Source organism: Kogia breviceps, chromosome 13 (assembly GCF_026419965.1).
Source record: "Kogia breviceps isolate mKogBre1 chromosome 13, mKogBre1 haplotype 1, whole genome shotgun sequence".
Classification (NCBI taxonomy): Eukaryota; Metazoa; Chordata; class Mammalia; order Artiodactyla; family Physeteridae; genus Kogia; species Kogia breviceps.
The window spans coordinates 83,648,137-83,671,438 of NC_081322.1; the positions used below are offsets into that span (position 1 = coordinate 83,648,137).

Genomic DNA, 23,302 nt, shown 5'->3' on the forward strand with positions numbered 1-23,302 from the left:
AAGCCAGGTCTGGAATTAGAAAGAGTCCACCAGAGCAGGCTGTCAACATATTAACCTCTTCTTTCCCTAACTCAATACTTAGGTCATAGTCAGATCAGATCTAATTCTGTCACGGGAGGTAAACAAAAAATTCCTTTGCTCAGACCATTGGAAAGTAGAAAGGAGGTGGTGAATTTCATCTGTGGATCCTGCCTTCTGGATAAGAGAGAAGGCTGGCCTTTTCTATGGCTTAAGGCTATATATGAAATGACTCAAATTCCTCGACCATAGAATGGAGACATAAATTGTGACAGATTCACACAGGGGAGTCTTACAGAGTCCTAAGAATGAATAGTGTATAACTACATTCAACCGTATGGTTGGGTCTCACAAAATAACGTTGAGCGAAAGAGGCCAGACACAAAAGATTGCATCTTGCATGCAAAGCCCCCAAACAGCAAAAGTAATCTGTGCTATTAGAAGCCGGAATAGCGTTTCCCTAGGGCTGGATAGTGACTCTGAGGGACAAGAGAGGGGCTTTATAATGGTCCATCTCTTGGTCTAGGTGCTGCTAGTCTTAGGTGTACATTTCTGTATGTATGCTATTCTTCAACAGAAAGTTTACAAACATCTTGGCTTAATTCATTATTAGCACCTGTAATTCTAAGCCTCTTTTTCTATTGATAGCGCTATTGTCTTTATACTGAAAGTAGGTCATGATTAGGCATATTTTGGGAAACTGAAGCACAGAGCTGTTAAAATCTGCCCGGTAACTCGGAGTCTCAGCGGGTGACCTCAGGCCAGAACCAGTGTCCAGGCTTCCAGCCCGAGGCGCCCTCTCTTAAAACTGCCAGAGTTCACGCAGCACCCCACCACATCTGTAGATGTTATTGCTCTTTCGCCCTCCCTCTTACAAACCTCTGAGATGAATTCACTGATTTTCATTATTATTATGAAAAAGGGCATTTATGCTGTCCTATCCTAGAGTCAGACACATGGAAGGTACTCAATAAATAATTTCTGTATAAATACATTTACTCGGGCTTCCCTGGTGGCGCAGTGGTTGAGAATCCGCCTGCCGATGCAGGAGACACGGGTTCGTGCCCTGGTCCGGGAAGATCCCACATGCCGCGGAGCGACTAAGCCCGTGAGCCATGGCCGCTAGGCCTGCGCGTCCGGAGCCTGTGCTCCGCAACGGGAGAGGCCACAACAGTGAGAGGCCCGCATACCGCAAAAAAAAAAAAAAAAAAAAAAAAAAAAAAAAAAAAACATTTACTTATGAAATAGTCACAGTAGGATATTACTATAATACATATTCTTTGCTAATATGTATATTATGAACTTCCTCATTGGATACTTTCTTTGGTTCTTCTAAGAAACTTAATGTTTGCGCTGCTCTTACAACTAAAGCATCCATCCTCAATCGATATATGTTTTAAAATGAAGACCATATTTTTTTCTAATCCTTAGGGCTTCTTATGTTATGCCCTATACCCCACAATACACATTCCACCAGTGATTTAAAAACTTTCTTTTTGTCATGGGACTCTATATTCAAAGGAAGATGAATCGAGAATCCTGCTATATAAAATGTTAAAAAACTTTTTTTAAGAATATGTTGCTCTAGTGAGAGATGGGTGGGGAAATCATAGGCCCATCCGTTTTGCGTCTTCTGACGAGTCCAAGCTGGGAGATTCTCGAGGAGACTGAAACACTCATACACCAGCAGTTCTCCAAGTGCCCTGGAGCCCTTTCAGGAGGGTCCATGAGGTCAAACTATTTTGTAACAATACTGAGTGCGATTTGCCTTTTCGACTCCATTCTCTCGAGTATATAGTGAAGTTTTCTAGAGGCCACATGATGTGGGACGTTTTGATAGCTATGGGAATGCAAACTTGCATTTTCTTGTGTTTTAAATTGTTCTCAGTTCTAATTTCTCCTACAGTACATATGGGTAGATATAACTTAGGTAAATTAAAGTGCTTTAGAGCTGTCAATAATTTTGTAAAGGGTTCCTGAGACCAAAAAAGTTTGAGAACTGCTGATCTACATCATATCTTTGCATGTGAGAAAATTCCACATTCGTGTCTTATTTGCCTATGACCTTCACCCTATTTACAGCCGTAGCCATTTTCAGTGAAAATCACTGCCAAGGTGTGTTGCCTGACAGTCCCTCTCTCCACACTGCATATTGTTTATTAAGAGCTTCAACAAGTCTCGGAGTGAAGACAGGATTCTTTCCCGCGCGGTTACATCTGCTGCACTGTGATTTTCCACGTTTTTCACGATGGCTCTGTGCTGGCAGCTGCCCCAAGCGGTCTTCACCCCCTTTCCTCTACCTCCGAGTCTCGTGTCCTTTATGGTGGTCACGTCACTACATTTCTTCTCAGTTGTCCTAGGGACACAAACGTCCTTCTATATATAAAGTATAAACTCAGCCATCGACATATGGCAGTGGGGAAAAATGAGGAAGTAGGACATGAGAAAAGTGCTGTTTCTCTTTGGATATGTCATTTAAAACATTGTGAATTTTTAAGTGAAATTTGATTGTTGCTGGGGGTTATATATATATTTTTTTTATGTAGAGGATCATGTCTTTAAATTTATTATGAAATACAATAAGAAAGACTTTTATAAACATGTTCATTACATGTTTCAGTCACAGCTCTTTTGAAAAGCTGAATAATGTGTCTGTTAATTATGTTGTGATAACTTTGGACTTTTTAAAAGGAAGAAATGATAAAAACGCAAATGCTATAAATTATATTGAATCAAAAATTCCCTCTAATCTGGTCTATTTTCTTCCTTTCCTCATCCTCCTCCTTTTTTCCTCTTCTTTTTTTGAGACTGAATTATGGGACTAGACATGGATATTTATTGACATTGAATTTCAGGGCTGAAAGGGTTTTAAGTGAGCAACTAGTTTAACGTCCTGTCCATATCCTGATGCTTATATCTCTGCAGCACCCCTCACCAAATTGTCTCTCCGAGATTGTTCTCGAAGTCCTCTCTTTCTGAGGGCATTCCAACTGCTGAGTGAGCCATTCCCTAATTCAGCAGAAAGCTCCTGGCTATGTCAGAGTGAAGCCTGTCTTGAAAGCCTTTCCTGTTTCAAATCCCATTCTATCCTGGGAGATAGCCTTCCAGCTTTTTCTGTTCAACCCCTGCAGCCCCCATGCCTCCGACCCCAAAACAAACAGACAAAGACACTTCTCAGTAGGTAACATCCTGTGTTGGCATCCATCATCAGCTCTGCATTCTAAGATTTCAAGGCAAAAGAAAGGGGTAGTGAGACGCTTATTTAACACCACTACATGTTCTCTATTGTCCTAGCCATATTCAAATACCTCACTTCACAGCATTTTTAGAACCACACTGAGTAGGTCACACTCCCTGTCTTATGGCTGAGTCACCTGGGGCTCCGTGTCAGTTCATTCACCCAACGTCAGTCTGTTGAACCTAGTCTTTTAATACTAAGTCCAGTGCTCTTTCCATGATCTCTCTTAAGGATAATCCTTCAAGTGATTCATTTATAAATGGAAACAAGAGGTCTAGACCTTGTACACCAATATAGACCAGACGAGTCCAGGTGGATCTCTATGGGGAGCTCTTACCAAGCAGGCAGAGTCAGATTGAGGACGTTGTCCTGAAACTTCAAAATCTCCTTCTGTCAGTTTCATTGAAAATAATCAATCAAATACAATTTACATCATCTTTAAAAAATACATAGCACCAAAGATTCAGTGACCCACAGAAACTGTTACACAGAGAGATGAGCGTTTCTCACTTGTCTATAACTCTTGCGTCTGCCTACAACACGCTACTTTACTGAAGTTAGTAGTAAGTAAGCCAACAGAACAGAGTTAAGTTAGAGCCCCTCATTTTTCAAAGCAGTAATATCTTTTGGCTCTTCTTATAGACTGGACCATTGATGGGAGAACCAAGAGGGAAGTGCCATTTTTTATGTCCCTGGGAGAGTCTAAGAGTCATCATCTAAATAACAGGTAAGTTTTGTAACTGATGGTAAGCCACCATCAACAGCTGGTCCTGGTGGCCGGCCAAGGAGACGCCCACCTCGTCCACCATCAGTGCTGCCCTGCTCGGCACATGGTTCCCACCGTGGAAATAGAGTCATAGAGGACAGGTCCTGCACCACTGATTCTGAAACTCTCAGAGTGACTGCTGCAGTTCCTCTGAACAATAGTAGAACATTTGTGAATACAGTGTGAAATTTGGAAGCAGCCATATCGAGAAACAAACAAACACAAAAGGAAAGATCAGTTTCACTCTCTCCACAGTCTTGCCTCATAATTTCTTTCAAAAAGCAAGTTCTTACCCTGCATGACAAGAGTTTTCAGAACGTGGAAAGAAACTTAAATGGCTTTTGCCAGCAAGCAGAAATAGACAAGACAGGCGGTGGGGCTGAAGAAAAACACACAAGGTGATTCTCACGTGAGGATGTTTATTACTTAGCTCCTGGTCACAACAGATTTTTCTCCCAAGAACTGGCTTTGTTTTTACTGTGGCGAGTGTCTAAAGACAATAAACTCTGGGACAGGGTCTGTGATTTCTATGCTGAGTGTGCATTTTCGTGGTGTTGCTGAGAGCACTTAGGTTTCTTCCTGCGCCTCCAGGCTGACTCAGGATACCCCTTCACGAAGGCTCTTACTACCCCAGTCCTGACGGTTGTGACCAAGACTTATGAGTCGTTCACCCTGTATTTTCCAGATGGACTGTGCAGTCTTACCCATCTTGCTGGGGGAACACCACTTGAGAACCAGTCTTTCCATTCCTGGCTTGCTCTTCCTTTCTCTCCCTTGGTCCGCTCAGTGACCCAGAGCCCCAAGTTCCTCAGTTAGAGTGATATCAATTGCTTCTTGCATAGAGGATTATTTTCCCAAAGAGGTCACAATTTCCTCGAGGACTTTTACATCACGCCAGTACCGGGCTCCCTAATGATTGAGGGATACACTGATCTTCTAGAAAGCTTTTCAAGTCACAAATAAAAAAATTTAACAAGAATCTAGCCATCTTTTCTGATTATGACTTGTCATGTTTTAGCTACAGAGTCTACTGTCATTCCCTAAAAGTGCACACCTGCACCTCCAGGCCTGTGGTGAAGCTGCTTCCCCCCGTGGAAGGCTGTTCACCCCATCAGCCCTGTGGAACCATCCCCTTCTCTCCCTCCGAGTCCAGCTCAAGTCCCATCTCCTCTAAGATGCGTCCCACAGACCCTTGCAGAAGGAATCAATCTCCCTTCCCTTGTTCTGCAGCAGCAGTTCACCCTGTGCCGCCAGAAAGCAGGGGCCAATCTTCACCTTTTGTCCTTACAAGTGCCCTGCAGAGTGCATTGTACAGAGTAGGCATTTACTATACTTCCATTATTTTCCACAATAAAATTCCGTTATTAAATGAAAGCATTTGACTCTCACTCTATGTTTATTGGTGTTGAAATGTGTTACTTAGCCTCTTTGTCTTTGCTTAGTTGAGAAGGATCTTCTCTCTGTCCTGATGGGACAGTGGTGCCCATGGGAGATGCCACTGACTTTGAGGCCCTCCTGTCCCAGCAGGCCTGGCCACGGTGATACGCAGGCTTACGTTGACAGTAGTGCATTAGATTGGGGCCCATGGACTTCCTGGCTGTGCCCGAGGTAAGGAGGCCTCACCTGGCTAGGCTTGAGACAGCAGGGCTCAGCAGCCGGATGCTGACTCTGTCATGAACTTGGAGGGCACACCAGCACGGCTGTCTCAGCACCCCGCACCCGCCACCCGCCGAAGCCTCACTTCTCCCGGAGGAGGAAATCCTACAATGTTTCATTCCGGATCCTATAGCTCCGCCTGCCCCGGGGCCAGGTTCCACGCTGTGTGGCTGAGGGGACCGGGACACCAGGGCTTAGAATCAAGCACCAGGCCGGGTGGAGTCAACTGGGGCCCAAGGCTCCGCCTCTCCCTGCTGCGAACTCGCTGCTGTAGCCAGACTGGGCTCAGTTCTCATCTTTAAATGAGGGCATGGGATTCACGAATCGGCAGGGCACACGGCTCTGCTAAATTCCTTTTATTTGCTTAATGCGGTTATAGTAAATTAGCGGGAAAACTCCTTGCCTGCCTCTTCTCTAAGAAACTTCCAGGAAAGTCTGGGGCGCGTGGGATGGGGCTGGAGGAGACGCCTCCCCGGGGCTCGCGGAGGGCGCTCGGGCCGGAGGGCGGGCGGGGACTCGGTCTGGCGTGGAGGGCATCCAGCCCACGTCCTTTAAGGCCATTTGTTTTCCTGGCAGGAAAAGGCCTGTCCTCCAGCCAAATTTTAACTCATTCTACTGCACGAGGGTTACCTGAACATCCCTGAGGTTTGCTGGGACCAGTGTCCCTAAATGTCGCAAGTGTCATTGCGTCCTGCCGAATTATTCGCTATACCCACAAATGCCTGCGTTTTTGCGGTGGATACATGTGTTTTAAATTTGCCTCTCACATCTCTGTGATAATGAATCTTTGTATTGGAATACAAAATAGCCTCAGCATAAAATAATATTTGAAGAACTCGGTGTTTTCAGAAAGCTGGCTCGAAAAATAAGAAAGGCTAGGAGAAAATGTTCTTTTTAAACTGCCTTCCCCACTGACCGAGGCCACGATCAAGAATTAGAAATGAAATATCCTGAGATTAGGAGATTAGAATCTGTGAATTGCTGATACAGCTACCACCATGTCATAGGCAAGGCAACGCTCCAACTTATTTCATATATCACTTTAAAAACTAAAGAATCCTTCCTTTCTGATGGTATTTTAGCCCCCAAAATTGCACAAAGGAAACACAATGTCAAAAAAGGGGATGCCATCAACCCTGAGCATCCCTTAACTATGACATAATTCAGCAGATTTTTTTGAAGAAAAAACAGCAAATTATGAGAATTGAGGTTCTTTGTTAGCAGTCTACAAAATTCATGTGAGGCATTTGTAAAAAAGAACTCTGAACCAAAAAGGTGGTAGCTATGGAAAAATGTTTAGTTAGCTCATGATTCCAAAATGCCTTTTAAAGAGATATTTACTCTAGTTTAATTTTTTTTAACTTAATGCTTTTTTCATGTGTCATGTGAAAACAATTATCCAGGGCTTTTACCTCCTGTTTAAATTTTTAAAAAGAAAAGTATTTGTCATTTTGAATGGGTGTGGTCCCTTTCTCAGATACTATGCCTTATTTGGTGTCTTCTGAGAAAGTCTCCTGGAAATGGCCTCTGAGGACCGTGTCAGCTCCCAGGGCTGGGCGTTCAGGGGTGTGTGGCAGCAAGTGGGGCAGCGCGGTCAGCATCCACGCGGCTCCCACCGGGAGAAGGGGCGGGGGGTCTCCATCCGACCCCAGTCTGGCCTGAAAGAGCTTGTCAGTGATTAGGTTAGTGGTTGGGACTGGTTGAGTGCCATTTTTTTCTCAGGAGCCTTTTTTTTTTTTTTTTTTTTTTTGATGCTACGCGGGCCTCTCACTGTTGTGGCCTCTCCCGTTGCGGAGCACAGGCTCCGGACGCGCAGGCTCAGCGGCCACGGCTCACGGGCCCAGCCGCTCCGCGGCACGTGGGATCCTCCCGGACCGGGGCACGAACCCGCGTCCCCTGCATCGGCAGGCGGACTCTCAACCGCTGCGCCACCAGCGAAGCCCACAGGAGCCTTTCTGATGCTCTCTAGTCCACGCTGGTTCTGACTTAGATCCCAGGGTATTGTGTAGAGCTTGTGTGATTTTTGATATGAAGAGTCTTTGGACAGAGGGGTCAAGGTGAATCCATGAGGATTCTGGTGAACCTGATAAACTTCCCTTAGAGAAAGGGGGATGAGAAAATGGACCCAGAGAATGAGAACAAATTTACACTGGGCCACGGGAGAACGTCTGGTCATCTGTATACACAGCAGATGTTCATAATGGCTCAGCCCTCCCCTTCCGGGGGCGAATGGACGGGACAAGGCCCCTGCTGTGTTCTTTGTAGCCCACGACTCCTGGGCTCTTCCTACAGAAAAAAGAACCACAAGGTTTTGCCTCCTGCCTTTGGGCCATAAAACATCATACAAAATGCTAGTAACCAGGTGACTTTTTTTTTTTTTTTTTTTTTGCAGTACGCGGGCCTCTCACTGTTGTGGCCTCTCCCGTTGCAGAGCACAGGCTCCGGACGCGCAGGCGCAGCGGCCGTGGCTCACGGGCCCAGCCGCTCCGCGGCACGTGGGATCTTCCCGGACCGGGGCACGAACCTGCGTCCCCTGCATCGGCAGGCGGACTCTCAACCACTGCGCCACCAGGGAAGCCCAAACCAGGTGACATATTTTTAAAAATTCTTGTATCTTCCCTAAATTTTCCATATGTTGACTGTGAAACTGAGCCCAAATTCCGTTTCTCTGAGACGTACCCTTTGTGAAAAGTTCAGTAAATCTCAAAGGGCAAAACCAGGTTTTCAAATTTGCCATATATTGTGGTGCTCGAACCTGAGCAGTTATATCAGCATCACCTGGAGGGCTCATTAAAACCTGGAGTGGGGGCCTCACCCCCAGAGCTTCTGATTCAGCACGGCTGGGGAGAGGCCTAGAACTCTGCATTCCTCACGAGTCCCAGGCGATGGTGAGGCAGCTGGTCCGGGGACCACACTTGGAAAGCCAACTGGCGAGGTGTCATGAAAAAGTAAAAAGTAAACGCATTTACTCCTGCTTCCTGGGCATTGCGGTGGTCTATGTAATGACATTTTTATAATCACTGGGTTTTTCCACAATTCTAGCGTTTTGTTGGCTTTCCTGCATTTGTCTTCCCCCCGAAATGAGCCTGCAGGCTGTTACAATGGAGAAATTCATTCCGACATCCTGAGACAGCCCTGGGGCCCAAAAGGAAGTTCACAAAGGCTTCCCCAGTCAGAAGTGACACTTCTGCTTTTATCAGATATTTGAATGTGTCTCTGCCCCTGGTTGCTATGCTCAACGCTGTTTCTCCAGATAAAAACTGGGGGCTACTCCAAAGGAACTCTGCAAGCTTTCGTGTCCAGAATAATCCCAAGAACCTTTAATAGGCAGCCAGAGGGATAAGGCACGTACTGCTGGATTCACTTAGAGTCCCAAGATCTAACGAAACAGAAGCTTTGCTAATTTTTTTTTTTTTTTCAAATAAATGTGATAATCACCTGTTGGTGACTCATTTCCAGTGGCCCTGGGTTAAGGAAACCAAATGGACCGCAAGTTGCACTAGCCTGTTCTGAACCTTGAAGTTGGCTGTTTGTCCACAGGGCATCTATTACCCATTAGGAGAGCTCAGCTGTCTACAAAACGCCCTTCTGCAAATCCCTAAAAGGTTGAAGGCAAGCTTCCTTTACTATTGCTACCAGAACATGCCATGTGAGAGCGAGCGAGCGAGCGAGCGAGAGAGAGAGTGTGTGTGTTTATGTGTGTGTGTGTATAACATTGTCCTTTCACTTACACATCACAAATGACCAGGTAGACAGAATAAATGTTAGTTGAATCTTTCTTGCCAAATGAGATAAGGCAGTTTCAAGTTTAAACAGCCGTCCTTTGCACACTGAGCTGCACATTAGAATCCCCCGGGGAGCTTTTAAAAATCCCCAGTACCAAGGCCACTTCTTATACCAGTGAAATTGTCATTTCTGAAGGTGGGATCCAGACATCAGTATTTTAAAAAACTCTACAGAGAATTGCAATGTACAACCAAACGTGAGGACCCGACATTTCAGCAACAGCTTTCTGGGTAAACTGATCTGTTAATTCTACAGCTGGATCCTTCTCTGCAACCGTAGGCCCTGGACAAGCTTAGAAGCAGCAGGTGAATTCCCAGGCAGGGCAGGAGGCTGGGTCTCAGTGTCCCTCCTCAGAAGAACACCAGCTCAGGAGAACCACTTTTCTGATTCACCCTCTTTTGCTCACAGGGTTGGGGTGACTTGGGATCCACTGCAATTTTGTGGTTGATTAAATGTGGCCACAAATTCTTTGCAGCTGCTCTCTTTAAGCGGTGGAATCTACTTCCCCACTCCTTGAAGCGGGGCTGATTCATGACTTGCTTTGACCAGTAGGATGTAGCAAAAGGGATGTCATGTCAGTTCTGGAGCCTGGGCCTCCAGTTGTCCAGAAGTTTCCACCTTTGCTCTCTTGCGTGCAGCCCTGAGACGGCAGTGTGGGAAGCCAGTCTAGCCTCCCAGGGGATAAGTGGCCACGTGGCAGAGAGGTCAGGCACCCTGCCCACCAGCACCCACTTGCAGACCTCAGGGACTCTGGCTGAAGGCTGTCATCTGAGTGAGGCCATGTGAAACCAGCAGAGGAGCTACTCAGCCAGTAGTATCAGAAATTGCTGTTGTGCAAGAGACTGTGTCTTGGGGTGTCTGTTACTCAGGAATAGATGCCTGAAACAAACAGTGACTTCCTCAACTGTTCTCATGACTTTTGCACAAGTGCCACGAGGACAGCTTTGCATTGCATTGCCAGTACTGATTTTAAAAAGCACTGATTGAGTCTCTTTCTCAGCAGGAGTCTTTATTCGAAAGCAGCTTCAGGAACTATTGATATGGTATTTCTCACAGTGAGCATGGGATGCATTTTTTCACAGTAATAAAGTTTCAAGTAGGCTGTAGAGATGTAAAATAGAAATCAATCAGTGGAGGAGACTAAAAAAAAAAAATCAGTACCTATGGATACAAATGATATATTCGGAAGTTTTCAGATGCAAAACTGAAGGTTAAACTATCCAAAACTTTGAATGATACGTTGGCAGATTCCAGAAAAGAGGGACTTTCTCTGAGGGCTCAAGGAGTTGAACCGGGCTACTTCTGTACATTCAGTTCCTATATTATTTATATTCAGTCAGTGGGCAAAGTGCTTTGCTCAGTGTTGAAAAGACTGAGAAAAGGACATGGTTCCCAAACTCCAGGAGCAGGTATTGTGTTCCTATCCCATCATTTCAGTCTCCCTAGTTACTAACTGATGACAACATACATAATCTCAATCCTGATGGTTGGAATCCTTGTGGGAATGTTCTGTGGTTCTTCAGTGTGAGGAAGGGGAGCCAATGCTCCACGAGGGCTCCGTGGACGGAGGGATGGAGTAGGGGGAAGGGGGCTTCTCATCCAGCAACCTTGAGAGGTCTTGTACTGGGCACCACACTCGTGTGACTCAGCATCTGGAATTAATTAAACGAGAAGGCTGTGCCTCACAACTAACCACCCAAACTGCATTACCTCGTCCCGTTACACACATGTGCCCACGTATGTGCGAACACACACGGGAACACATTAGTTTGCTCGGGCCGCCATGACAAAATACCATAGACTGGGCAGCTTAAACAACCAAAATTTATTCTGCACAGCTCTGGAGGCTACAAGTCCAAGATCAAGGTGTCTGCAGGTTTGGTTTCTCCTGAGGCCTCTCTCCCTGGCTTGCAGATGGCTGCCTTCTCACTGTGTCCTTACATGGTCGTTCCTCTGTGAGCACATCCCTGGTGTCTCTCTGGGTGTCCTAATCTCTTCTTTTTTTTTTTTGTTTTGCGGTACGCGGGCCTCTCACTGTTGTGGCCTCTCCCATTGCGGAGCACAGGCTCCGGACGCGCAGGCGCAGCGGCCACGGCTCACGGGCCCAGCCGCTCCGCGGCACGTGGGATCCTCCCGGACCGGGGCGCGAACCCGCGTCCCCTGCATCGGCAGGTGGACTCTCAAGCACTGCGCCACCAGGGAAGCCCCTAATCTCTTCTTATAATGACACTGGTTCTTACTGGATTACAGCCCATCCTAATGGCCTCATTTTAACTTAACCACCTCATACAAGATCTCTCAAATACAGTTACATTCTAAGATACTTCAAGTTAGGGTTTTGGCATATGAATTTGTGTGTATGTGTATGTGGGGGGATATATATTCACCATATATATATATATATTTCATTGACAGGAAGTATGCCTGCATTTGCTTCTCTGTCAAGGGGTTAGTATCAGCTCTCTGCCTTATGTTAAAATCTACAGATAAAGACAAAGGGACAAGGAGATTAGGTGGTTTTGAAGCAGCGGATACTCAAGTCTGAATCATTGAAAGTGAGAACTGGAAAAGCTGCAGGAAGTCTGGAGGGCCCGGTGGCCGGGGTGTGTATGTGTGTGTGTGTGTTAGGGCTTAGGGTTAGGGTTAGGGTTAGGGTTAGGGTTAGGGTTAGGGTTAGAGTTAGGGCTTAGGGTTCGGGTTAGGGTTAGGGTTAGGGCTCAGGGTTAGGGTTAGGGTTCGGGTTAGGGTTAGGGTTAGGGCTTAGGGTTAGGGTTAGGGCTCAGGGTTAGGGTTAGGGTTAGGGTTAGGGCTTAGGGTTAGGGTTAGGGTTAGGGCTCAGGGTTAGGGTTAGGGCTCAGGGTTAGGGTTAGGGTTAGGGTTAGGGTTAGGGCTTAGGGTTAGGGTTAGGGTTAGGGTTAGGGTTAGGGTTAGGGCTCAGGGTTAGGGTTAGGGTTAGGGTTAGGGTTAGGGTTAGGGTTAGGGCTTAGGGTTAGGGTTAGGGTTAGGGCTTAGGGTTAGGGTTAGGGTTAGGGCTTAGGGTTAGGGTTAGGGTTAGGGTTAGGGCTCAGGGTTAGGGTTAGGGTTAGGGTTAGGGTTAGGGTTAGGGTTAGGGCTTAGGGTTAGGGTTAGGGTTAGGGCTTAGGGTTAGGGTTAGGGTTAGGGCTTAGGGTTAGGGTTCTGTATGCTGGCCCTGGCTCTCCAGAGGGACATCAGTTAACTGGAATAAAAATACCACCTTCTTGAGTGAGATTGCTCAAGTTCTTATTCAGAAATAGTTGTCAAAGAGGAAATTTTGGCGGTTCTTTTCTTCCTTCTCATTTTTAAACTCTGCTTGATGTGATTAGGCAGAGACTTCCTTAAATGAAAGTCACTTAGTTCCCACTTTCTCTAACTGGAGGCATTTCATATAAAAATCCAGGATGTCAGATAGATAGGTGAACATTTCTTAACTGAAGGGGAATTCTACAGATAACTAGGAAATCTGAGAGCAGGACTGAGAACGTTTGCCTAAGTCCAACAACGTATATTAATTTACAAACTCAGCAGACTGTGTTATGGAATCTATTCAGTACTTATGTCTGAGGGACCTTTTCCCAAATTTGTCTAGCAGACCGTTGCTCATCCTCCACGGCGGAGCACTTTGGAGCCAGCCCGAGGGGCTCCCCGCAGACTTCCCCAGGAAGGGCTGGAGTCATCGCGGCGGCAGGTGATGGCCATGGCGGGAGGGGAGACAAGGTTTCAAAAAGGAAGTGTGAAAAGCTTACCCAGGAGCTAACAGTGAGGCAATGTTACACTGAAATCCTAAAACTGGTATTGTCAACGAGAATGGCCCGGTGAAAACATCAAATCCTGCAGACACTGAATGCTACAGGCAGAGGTCAACATGAGGAGTCTGGGTGAGAGCCACCCACGTCCTTCAAGAGGCGGACATGGGGGCTTCCCTGGTAGCTCAGTGGTTGAGAGTCCACCTGCCGATGCGGGGGACGCGGGTTCGTGCCCCGGTCCGGGAGGATCCCACGTGCCACGGAGCGGCTGGGCCCGTGAGCCGTGGCCGCTGAGCCTGCGCGTCCGGAGCCTGTGCTCCGCAACGGGAGAGGCCACAACAGTGAGAGGCCCGCGTACCGCAAAAAAAAAAAAAAAAAATCGGTGGACATGGGATATCTCCTTCCTGTAGGTTTTAATCTTGTAGTTAGTTTGCCTTCCTGCTTACTTTTGTTTGTCTGTTTGGTTTTAGTCATGATGGGGTTGAAAAACAATCAGGAAAAGATCGTTTTTCCTGATTCACAAACTCTAAGCTGAGAGACAACTTGCTTAGTTGTAAGTTGTCCCGCCATATTTATTGGGAATTTGCCACCGACACTTGTCTGTATTATTAATCTACTCTGTGATGCGATTTGATTTGGTACAAAATTATGTGGTTATTCTAAACTCAAAATATTAACACTTCATGGTGATCATAAAGCCTTCCTTATGACTTTTGGGTGCCCTGATGCTCAAACAAGGCTGCCAACAGGGCCCTGGGGACGCCTCATGCATCTGCAGTGATTTGCTCCCGTCTCTCTGTGAGGGCAGGGGGCCGTGTCTTGTTAAAAGCAATATTCTCTCCATATTGCCTGGCACGTAGGGGCATCCAGCGAAGGCTTATCGAAGAAATGAATTCCTGTAGGGGCCGTCTGTGAGCATGTAGCCCACGTGGCCTTGACTCCGCAGCTAAGGGTGATGGAGTGTCCTCAAGTGGCAGCAGAGTCATTAATTGGGTTCATCCAAGTGTTGGCCCAGAGTCAGGAGAAAGGAGGAAGCAGGGTCATGCTCCTTCTTGGAGGACTTTATAAGAAAGAAGAAGATACTTCCTACATGGTACTGAGTCTGGTTTTCTCTGTGGTCTGTCTTGGACGTCCCACTAATAGTGTGACCAGTGGAGAGAAGTCTATCCCAGGGGCCCCCGTAGAGGAACTGTATAGAAAACATTTTACAAGAGCTCAGGCAACGATCCTGAACCGTGGGGGGAGGTGGCCACAGAGCCAGGGAAACTTTGGGCTGGTCCCCTGGAGTCTCCCTTTTGTTCGTTGGTGCCCACAGGCATGGAGAGAAATACCTTGTCTGAAGCTGGACAGAGGGTTCCTCACTGCTAAAGTTACTGATGAGCCCATCTCTCCCGGAGCGAAAGGAATTGAGGGCCTGTTCCAGTGATCACCAGTGATACTCGTGGCGGGATAGAAAGGCTTCGAGTTAAAGTTCCTTCACATCCTTCTCAGAGCTTTTCGTTTCACATAGTATATCTGTTTTTTTCTTAACTGGAAGAAAACTATCCCAAGGTTTCTTCCAGACCTCTGCATCCTTTCTCGAGGTTGCCAATCAGGGTGGTTGTGTATTAGGACAGCAGTACTCAATGCTGCCTGGACATCAGAGCCACCTGGGGCGCTTTTAATGATCCCAGGGCCCTGGCTGGACCCAGGCCAATTTCTCTGGAATCTCTGGATTCAGATGTTGTTTTCTTTTTCTTTTTCTTTTTTTTTTTTTTTTTTGCGGTACGCGGGCCTCTCGCTGTTGTGGCCTCTCCCATTGCGGAGCACAGGCTCCGGACGTGCAGGCTCAGCGGCCATGGCTCACGGGCCCAGCCGCTCCGCGGCACGTGAGATCTTCCCGGACCGGGGCACGAACCCGCGTCCCCTGCATCGGCAGGCGGACTCTCAACCGCTGCGCCACCAGGGAAGCCCCAGGTGTTGTATTTTTAAAAGCCCCTCAAGTTATTCCAATGTGAAGCCAATGTTGAGAACCACTGCTTAGAGTTTAATAGTAGTCCTCAAATGTAAAAGTTTTCATTTTTAAAAAGTCCAAAGATTTCTTTTAATTGGAAAAAGTGTATTTTTCATATTCTCATTACTCAAAAGCTACTGAAGGGATTTTCCACCCCCCCCTGAACTTTCCATTAATGAAAAACAAAACAAATTTATACTGAAAAGAAGATTCAGCCCAAAGTAGAATTTTCCAGAAAGTTATGGGCAAGTGAAAAAAAAGCAAAGACTATCATTGAAAAAAGTGCTTTTACAGAAATTTCCTTTTAAACCTGCTTGCAGTGAATGTCTCCTTTCAAAGGTGGATAAACAGCATTTGCCAAAAAGTCCCACCTCTGGCTATTGCTAAGAAGCTCAGTGTCAAGTGATGGAAATGCCCAGGGCAGAGTTAACTCAGTGTGACTCAATGTGGGTTTTAAAGAAGAAATTAACAAATTTTTAACAGTAAGAGCGCAAGTGGGTAACAGAATGGCGAGCAGCTAAATGACTGGTTGAAAAGGATTATCGTGACAGCTAGGACTGATGGCTTATCTTCCAAACACAACTCTCTAAAGACTGTATCAACCCTATCTTTTGTTGGCAAAAGAAATGTTTCTCCAATTAGTGAGACAATACTACATTCTGGATAGTCCTGAACTACCCTGAGGAGAGTAGAAAAAGTGGCCTGAGATATAATAGTTATTGACCCCTCCGGATGCCCGGATGCGATAGGCAATTGTTAACCCTTTGCTTTGCTTTAATTTGGCACCGAACATTGACCTCCTGATTTTTTTTCTTTTTTTTTTTTTGCGGTACGCGGGCCTCTCGCTGTTGTGGCCTCTCCCGTTGCGGAGCACAGGCTCCGGACGCGCAGGCCCAGCGGCCACGGCTCACGGGCCCAGCCGCTCCGCGGCACGTGGGATCCTCCCGGACCGGGGCGCGAACCCGCGTCCCCTGCATCGGCAGGCGGACTCTCAACCACTGCGCCACCAGGGAAGCCCTGACCTCCTGATTTTTAAGGCACCAGCTTCCCCTTAGCTGGAGGATAAAGTAGCAATCCCTCAGGCTGACACCTAAACCCTTTCATGATGAGGTCACATGGTGCCTTTCCACCTGGTGTCCCACTCTGCCCTAATAAGGGCAGTGTCCCTAAAACCTTCCTAGTGAACAGACTCGATGACACATGAGAGCCCAAGATAGTCTTCTAGACTCTTCTGGTTGTTGCTTTTCTGTTATCACCAGGGTCTTCCTATAGGCTAAGCGTTTTACAGACTACCCAATAAGCACCTTACCACAATTACCAGGTGGGAATTATTACCCTTTTTCCTTAAAATCTCAGGGAACTTTTGCAGTCTCATCCTTCAAATACCAGGGTTTATTTTCATAATAAAAATAATAGCTTTTCACTCTTGAAGCATCTAGTAAAATTGAGGTGCAGGGAGATCCTTATTCCCTGGGTCATCCTGGTTTCTTTGGACACTTCTGACTGAGCACAAAAGTTTGTGAGGGAATTGGAGCAAAGGAATCCAGGGCTAGGCCAAGCTGGAACTGCTCTGCGGGAATGGAGAAGGGGACATTCCTTGTTCAACTCTTCTGTCATGCAGCTGAACTCACTGTTGGGTCGTGGCAGTGGTTGTGATGGAGGGAACTTATGGAACAGCAAGAAAGAGACGGATGCAAAATCCATTTCACCCCCTCCTCTGACATGGTTGGGTTTCTGCATGGGATGGTGCTTTTGTGCCTCTGAGCCTTCCCTCCTCTTGTCCCTCTATCGAAATGCCCTTCCCTCCTCTCTAAAGTCCAGCCTGCCTCTCCCTGCAAGGCTCAGCCAGGTGCTACCAGATCCCCAACCCCCAATCCTCCCGTTTCTCCCAACTTGAGCTTAACTCCGCCTGTAGTGGGTTGAAAAGTGTGCCCCACCCAGTATGTCTGAGTCCTAAACCCCTGTACCTGTGAAGGTGACCTCATATGGAAATAGTCGTTGTGAGTGTGTAAGGGAAGGATTTTTGAGGTGAGATCATCCCAGATTAGGATGGACCCTAAATCCAGTGGAGGGCATCCTCGTAAGAGATGGAAGACACACAAAAACACAGAGGGGAGGCCACGTGAGGACGAAGAGGCAGAGGTTGAATTGATGCCTCCACAGCCAGGAACACTAAACGACCTTCAGTAGCCCCAGAAGTTAGGAGAGCAGCTAGAACAGACCTTCCTCAGAGCTTGCAGACGCAATCAACTCTGCCGACGCTGCAGTTTTAGACTTCTGGCCTCCAGGACAGTGAGAGAATAAATATCCATTGTTCCACGCCACCGGGTTTGTGGTGATTTGTAACTGCAGCCTCAGGAAACCAAGACGCTGCCTTCTTCTGGACTCGCCCATCATCCGAGCTGATTCCTCCTGAGACCCATCAGTTCTGACTCTAGGTCTTACTCCTCACATCCGTGTCTGCCTTCTCCTACCAGATCCTGCTCGATGACCCTTCAGGTGTCTGGGGATGCCTGCTGCAGAGTGGGTGCAGCATGAGGGGGTTGGAGCACAGAGCGGTTTGCACTCCCCCAGTGATGGGTGCAGCTCGCGGGAAGGCCCGGCCTCCGTGGCTGCTCTCGCCCTCCACGGCAGGGCTGGCCCAAGTCCGGCCCAGCCCTGAGGTCTCTTCGTGGCTTCAGGACTTTGGGGTGTCCTCACCCGACCTCTCTGGTCCACGCCAGGCAGCACTGGGTGAGGGGCTCCTTCCTGGTGCCTCCGACCAAGCACACTGGCACACTCGGCGTCCAATCAGATGATCTCGCCAAGGCCTGTCTTCACCAGGCTTGCGGCTCCTAAGGGTTGGAGGCCGTACTTTATCTATCTCTGAATTTCCTTAGCCCGGTACTGATGACAGATTGATGTTCAGTGACTACCATCTAATGCCTAAAGGATTTGGTCTCCAGCCAGCTCTTCAGGATCATTCTGTCTTACCTGCTCACCTGGCCTGCCCGTTCCCGCACCATCTCTCCCGCTGCAATCCAGTGATATTGGTTTGGCCAAAAAGTTCGTTTGGGTTTTTTTCAGTAGCATCTTATGCAAAACCCCAGACGAGCCTTTTAGCCAACCCAGTACCAACCCTCAGCCCTCAGAAGGAGATACCCTGCTGACACCTTGATCTTGGACTTCAAGCCTCCAGAACTGTGCGACAATGAAACTCTGTTGTTCGAGCCCACAGGTCTGTGGAACTTTGTTATGCGGCCCGAGCTGACCAGTACACCCTCAGAGTTCTCAGATCACCCAGGCTCTACCTCAGGCCTTTGCACATGCTGTTTCCTTTGGCTGGGATGTTCCTTCTATTACTGGTGTGAAAAATCCGACTTTTATTTAGCATAACTAAGCAGCAGGCTCTGTGCTAGGAGGTTTACACGCACTACCTCATTTAATTCTCGTAACAACATGGTATCTGGAACTTCCTTTGCATGAAAAGAAGCATTTATATGCAGGTTGACCCATACTAGTATTATAAATGAACTTCATCTGAGTGAACCAAGAAGAGCAGTGTAAGGTTTCATGACATCGCAGTGACCACACTGCAGGAACTGGCCAAAGAGCACCATACCGGAGCTCAGCGTGACACAGAGGAGCTCTTGGGCACCTGACAGTGGATGGGGTGGGACTTCCAATGTTAGAAAGAGAAATATTTTTTTTTTTGCGTAACTCAGAGGAAGCTATTCTGGAAAAGGAAAATCCGTTTGTGACACCCGGTTTGAAAGACTCTTACCTCATGTGAGACTAGGGCACGTGTGTCGGAGGGGAAGTGGATGATTCACTGCATATCAAGGGTTTAGGGCAGAGCTGCACACGTGCTCAGCGCTCTGTAACTGCTGGCTGTTATTATTAGTATTATTCGAAGACTCCTTCCAGGGGAGTGTGTCTCAAACGTTAATTTCGGCTCCTACCTTGTATACGTGAGCTGCTCCTGTAAAGTTTATAGGACCGCAGTTATCTACTGCAAGGGTAAAACATAAACTGTTTCTCTAGAATACTGCAGCAAGTGAAGAAAGGTGACACAATACCAGCCATTTCCTGCCCAAGCCCCAAGTCTGTGGATACAAGCTTGGCAGGACCTCGTTTCCTTACGGTGATACCCAGTGGACACCTCAGTCCTTCTGTGGGACTCTGAACTTCTCAGGTGTAAATCGGACCCCTTCATGGCCACAAAGGGAACCGTCTTCTTGGCCCCTTTTGCAGGTGTGTATGTGCTCTACACCATAAAACTGTCCTCCAAACCGTGCCACTAAGTAGTTAGCCAGAACAAGTTGAAACAAGGAGGGAGGTGGTTAGAAAGTTGCCGAAGCTACGCCCGAGCAACCGAGATCAGACACTTTGAGGGACAATTCTAATCCCATCAATCATGTCAGCAGTGAAGCCCATCTTCCCTGACCCGGATTTTCCCCACTGAGAAAAAACAGTTAGCAGTTGGCATTTGTCTCACGCGCCTGCCAAGCGCTTGGGATTTCATCTAAGCCGCCTCATTTCTCAATCCTCAAAACCACGTGTGCAGCAACCCCTTTCCCCTCCTCACCACTGTGTACAGCAGATATAGTTACCTCCTTACCAGGTGAGGAAACTGAGGCTGGGAAATGTCGGGGAGTTTGCCCGTGGAGAATAGGCAGGAAAAGACAGATCCGGGATTCTGACGTAGGTCTCCTCGGCTTCAGGCTCTAGGCCATTTCCAAGTCCACAGAGCTCCTCAGCCAGGAGAACCTGAGCAGACTGGACCATCCAGACAGGGAAGGACAAGGCTGATGACATGTACCGAGAGGGTCCCGCACACGAGCTCTCTCCAGGTGTCTGGGAGTCCTTAGTCGGAACCTGGTTTTGGCGAAGGCAAGTACAAAGCGGGGTGACCCTCCAACTTTATGTGCCTGATAGGCCATGAGTGCTAGTCACGTGAGCCTCTAAGTCAGATGGGCTCCTGCCAGCCAGCCCGAGGGCAGCCGAGGTGAGCTTGGATGGCAAGCGGAGGTGAAGAAGGCGTCAGAGGAATCACCAGGAAAGAGCAGGAAGATCCAGTTCACTTCAACACGTATTTTTTGAGTGCTCTCATGTGCCAGGCTCTGGGCTAACAGCAAGCCATGGGCTGGAGCTGCCCGCTTCCGTGCAGGGTGAAGATGGAAGGACACCCAGCATGGCGTGTGGACTGGGAGGGTCAATGGGGCAAAGGATGTAGAAGACAAAGTGGACCTTTTCTACATTACCTTCTTGTCCCACCTGGAAGGAACAAGTTCTGCCCGTCCTAAGGCTTTTGTCCCTTTGACACAACTGTTATGGACAAACATTCCCAAAGCAAAGACGGAGTAATTATAATACTGCTGGTGTTCATATTATCATCCCTACAGTGCTTTTATAAACATAAGAATCCTGGGATCCATAAAGGGATCCATAGAGGATGGTGTGTCGTAAGGAAATAAACACCCCCATCAACTCTGCTGTTAGCAGAAAACTAAGGAAACTCTGCTCTGAATCGTCTCATGAAAGACCGGGATAGCAAGCAGCTTTTTGTTCCTGTGCTACACTTCCTACGTGATACACTTACTCATGGGGTTACGTGCTCACAAATGTGCTTTAAGGAAAAGAAATCCTGTTATTTGTGTAATAAACCCTTTAGAGGGAAATGAAACTAATGGGTAGACTGAGTCCTAGAATTGGTAGTGAATTACCAAAAATCAACCGTCTCTCTTCCTTTCTGATCTTTGCTCACATCTTACTCCTCTTACTTCTTTAAAAGCGACTAGTTTGGATGAAATGCAGGAAAAAGCAAAAACAGACTCTGAGGTAGCCCTCTGCTAATAATAATGCAGACCCTCCCTTGCTGCTTCTGGAAGAGACATTTTCACATTCTGTTTGGTTGTAACAGCAGTGAGTTAATTAAAGGACCAGGGCCTTCATGAGGATCTTAGTGCTGTACGATTGAACTTGGTGGCGCTCACGGAAACTTGGTGACACAAGGGTTAGAGGCCATCATGAAGAAGACAGGGTCTCCTCCACTGATGATGAGACCTGCGTCCTTGCCCTTGTCCTGCTCTTCCTCCCTGCCACAGGAGGCCACCCCCAAGTCAGAGGGAGGCAGCTTCTGTTTGAATCTGTAGCTCTTGGAAGACCTGGATGAAAGGAAATGAGAATTTGGTTTGTATTCTCTGTTCATCTCCTAAGTGCTCTCGTGGGGATGCTCCAAGTTAAGCCAACCGCCTCGTGAGGCCCCGAGCAGCCCCAGTTAGGAGGCTTGGTTCTCTCGCCTTCATTTCTATCCATTGCTGTCATCTGGTTAACGATCTATCAAGTATCCAGACAGTATTTGGAAAGAAAGCAGCAGCACTAGCAAACATTTCTGGACCTGTAAGTGTGAAGCACTTGAGGAAGCAGCCGTCAGCCATCTCTGATGTGACACAGCACCCACTGGCACAATGCCTTGAGATCTCCCCCAGGTCCCCAGTTGCAAGTGGAGAATGGACCTGCGTTGGAGGTTTGGCACAAAAGCAGGGATACAGCACCTTTAGTAGAGCCGAGTGCATACCGTCCCCACCCAGCCCCACTTATGCAATGAAATTCTCAGTGGCCAAGTGCTTTGATAATAAAAGCAATCATAATAGATGAGGGCTTCTGTCTTCTCCATTACTTTTCGTTGAAAGCACCAAAAGTCAGCAGGACATGTCAAAGGACATTTCCTCCTGCCTCATTTTAGGAGAGTCCCAGCTTTGTTGTAGGTATAAATAAAAAGCACAGGATGGTAGATCAAATACCTATACACATACAATGGAATATTACTCGGCCATAAAAAGGAACGAAATTGGGTCATTTGTAGAGACGTGGATGGATCTAGAGAGTGTCATACAGAGTGAAGTAAGTCAGAAAGAGAAAAACAAATATCGTATATTAATGCATGTATGTGGAACCTAGAAAAATGGTACAGATGAGCCGGTTTGCAGGGCAGAAATAGATACACAGATGTAGAGAACAAATGTATGGACACCAAGGGGGGGGGGAGTGGCAAGGGTGGTGGTGTGATGAATTGGGAGATTGGGATTGACATAGATACACTAATGTGTATAAAACGGATAACTAATGAGAACCTGCTGTATAAAATAAATAAATAAAAGAAAATAGCATAAGGCCAGGCAGATAGTAGGCACTTAATAATGAAAAGAAAAAATTACGAACGAACTGGAATTTAAGAGGCACTTTGAAGGATGAATAAAGCCTCATGAGTATATATGAGTGTTGAAACATTCCTTCTTAACAAGAACAAACTCGAAAGTTTCCCTTTCAATCTTAGTGGCCACTGCTGTGTACCATAACATAATTATTGTAAGGCAGGAAGAAAACAAATTCTGGACATGCAGGAAACATTCACCCTAAAAGCAAGATATTTCTTGACTTCTGGACTCTTGTCAAGCTCTTTTTTTCTATGAAGCGTCTAACTTCAGTTCACCACGAGGATTGCGTGCCGTAAGCAACCGTGGCTTCGGCAGCCAAGGCGGGGGGTCCTCATCGTCCCCTGATTTAGGAGAGGAGGATCACTTTATCCTGATGAGTAGATCTGAACTGAATAAGAATGGAATAAAGAGCGAGTCCAAAACAAGGGGCCCGTAAATATCATTTGGCCTCAGCATATTTTCAAAACAATCCAGCCATCTCAGAAGCACATGGCAGCGCTAACACATAGCAGCAAACTTTGATGCTAGCAGGGCATTGGAAGGATTTCTGGCTGGTGGGGAGGGAGAGGTGGAGGACAGAAGAAGGGTAGGGACAAGGGCAGGCTGACCTGTCAGTCCTAAATATATATATATATTTGCAACAATTTCCTGCTTGAAGTAATAAACAAGAACTATGGTTGCATTTAGTTCTCCTTTCTCACATCGCCACCGGGGTACCTCTGGTTGTTTGCACGCAGAGATTCAGGGCAGGAGGCTGCTGGCATCCACAGTTTAGGCCCCAGTGAAGATGCTGCCATGCATTTTTCTACGGTTCTTATCATCGTGTAAATTCATTCTCCTTTAAGATGTCACCCCACCGTGAGATCAAAGACTGATCTTTGG

General features: G+C 47.1%; 1 protein-coding gene across 1 annotated transcript in view; it reads left to right on the forward strand.

Moving 5' to 3' along the window:
• The window catches only part of FNDC1 (fibronectin type III domain containing 1), a 220,490-nt gene that overhangs the window by 44,184 nt on the left and 153,004 nt on the right, over positions 1-23,302 (forward strand). The window contains exons 3-5 of the mRNA XM_067011110.1: positions 3,899-3,983; positions 8,071-8,265; positions 13,075-13,170. The gene's annotated coding sequence lies outside the window, so the exon portion shown is untranslated. The remainder of the gene's footprint in view (positions 1-3,898; positions 3,984-8,070; positions 8,266-13,074; positions 13,171-23,302) is intronic.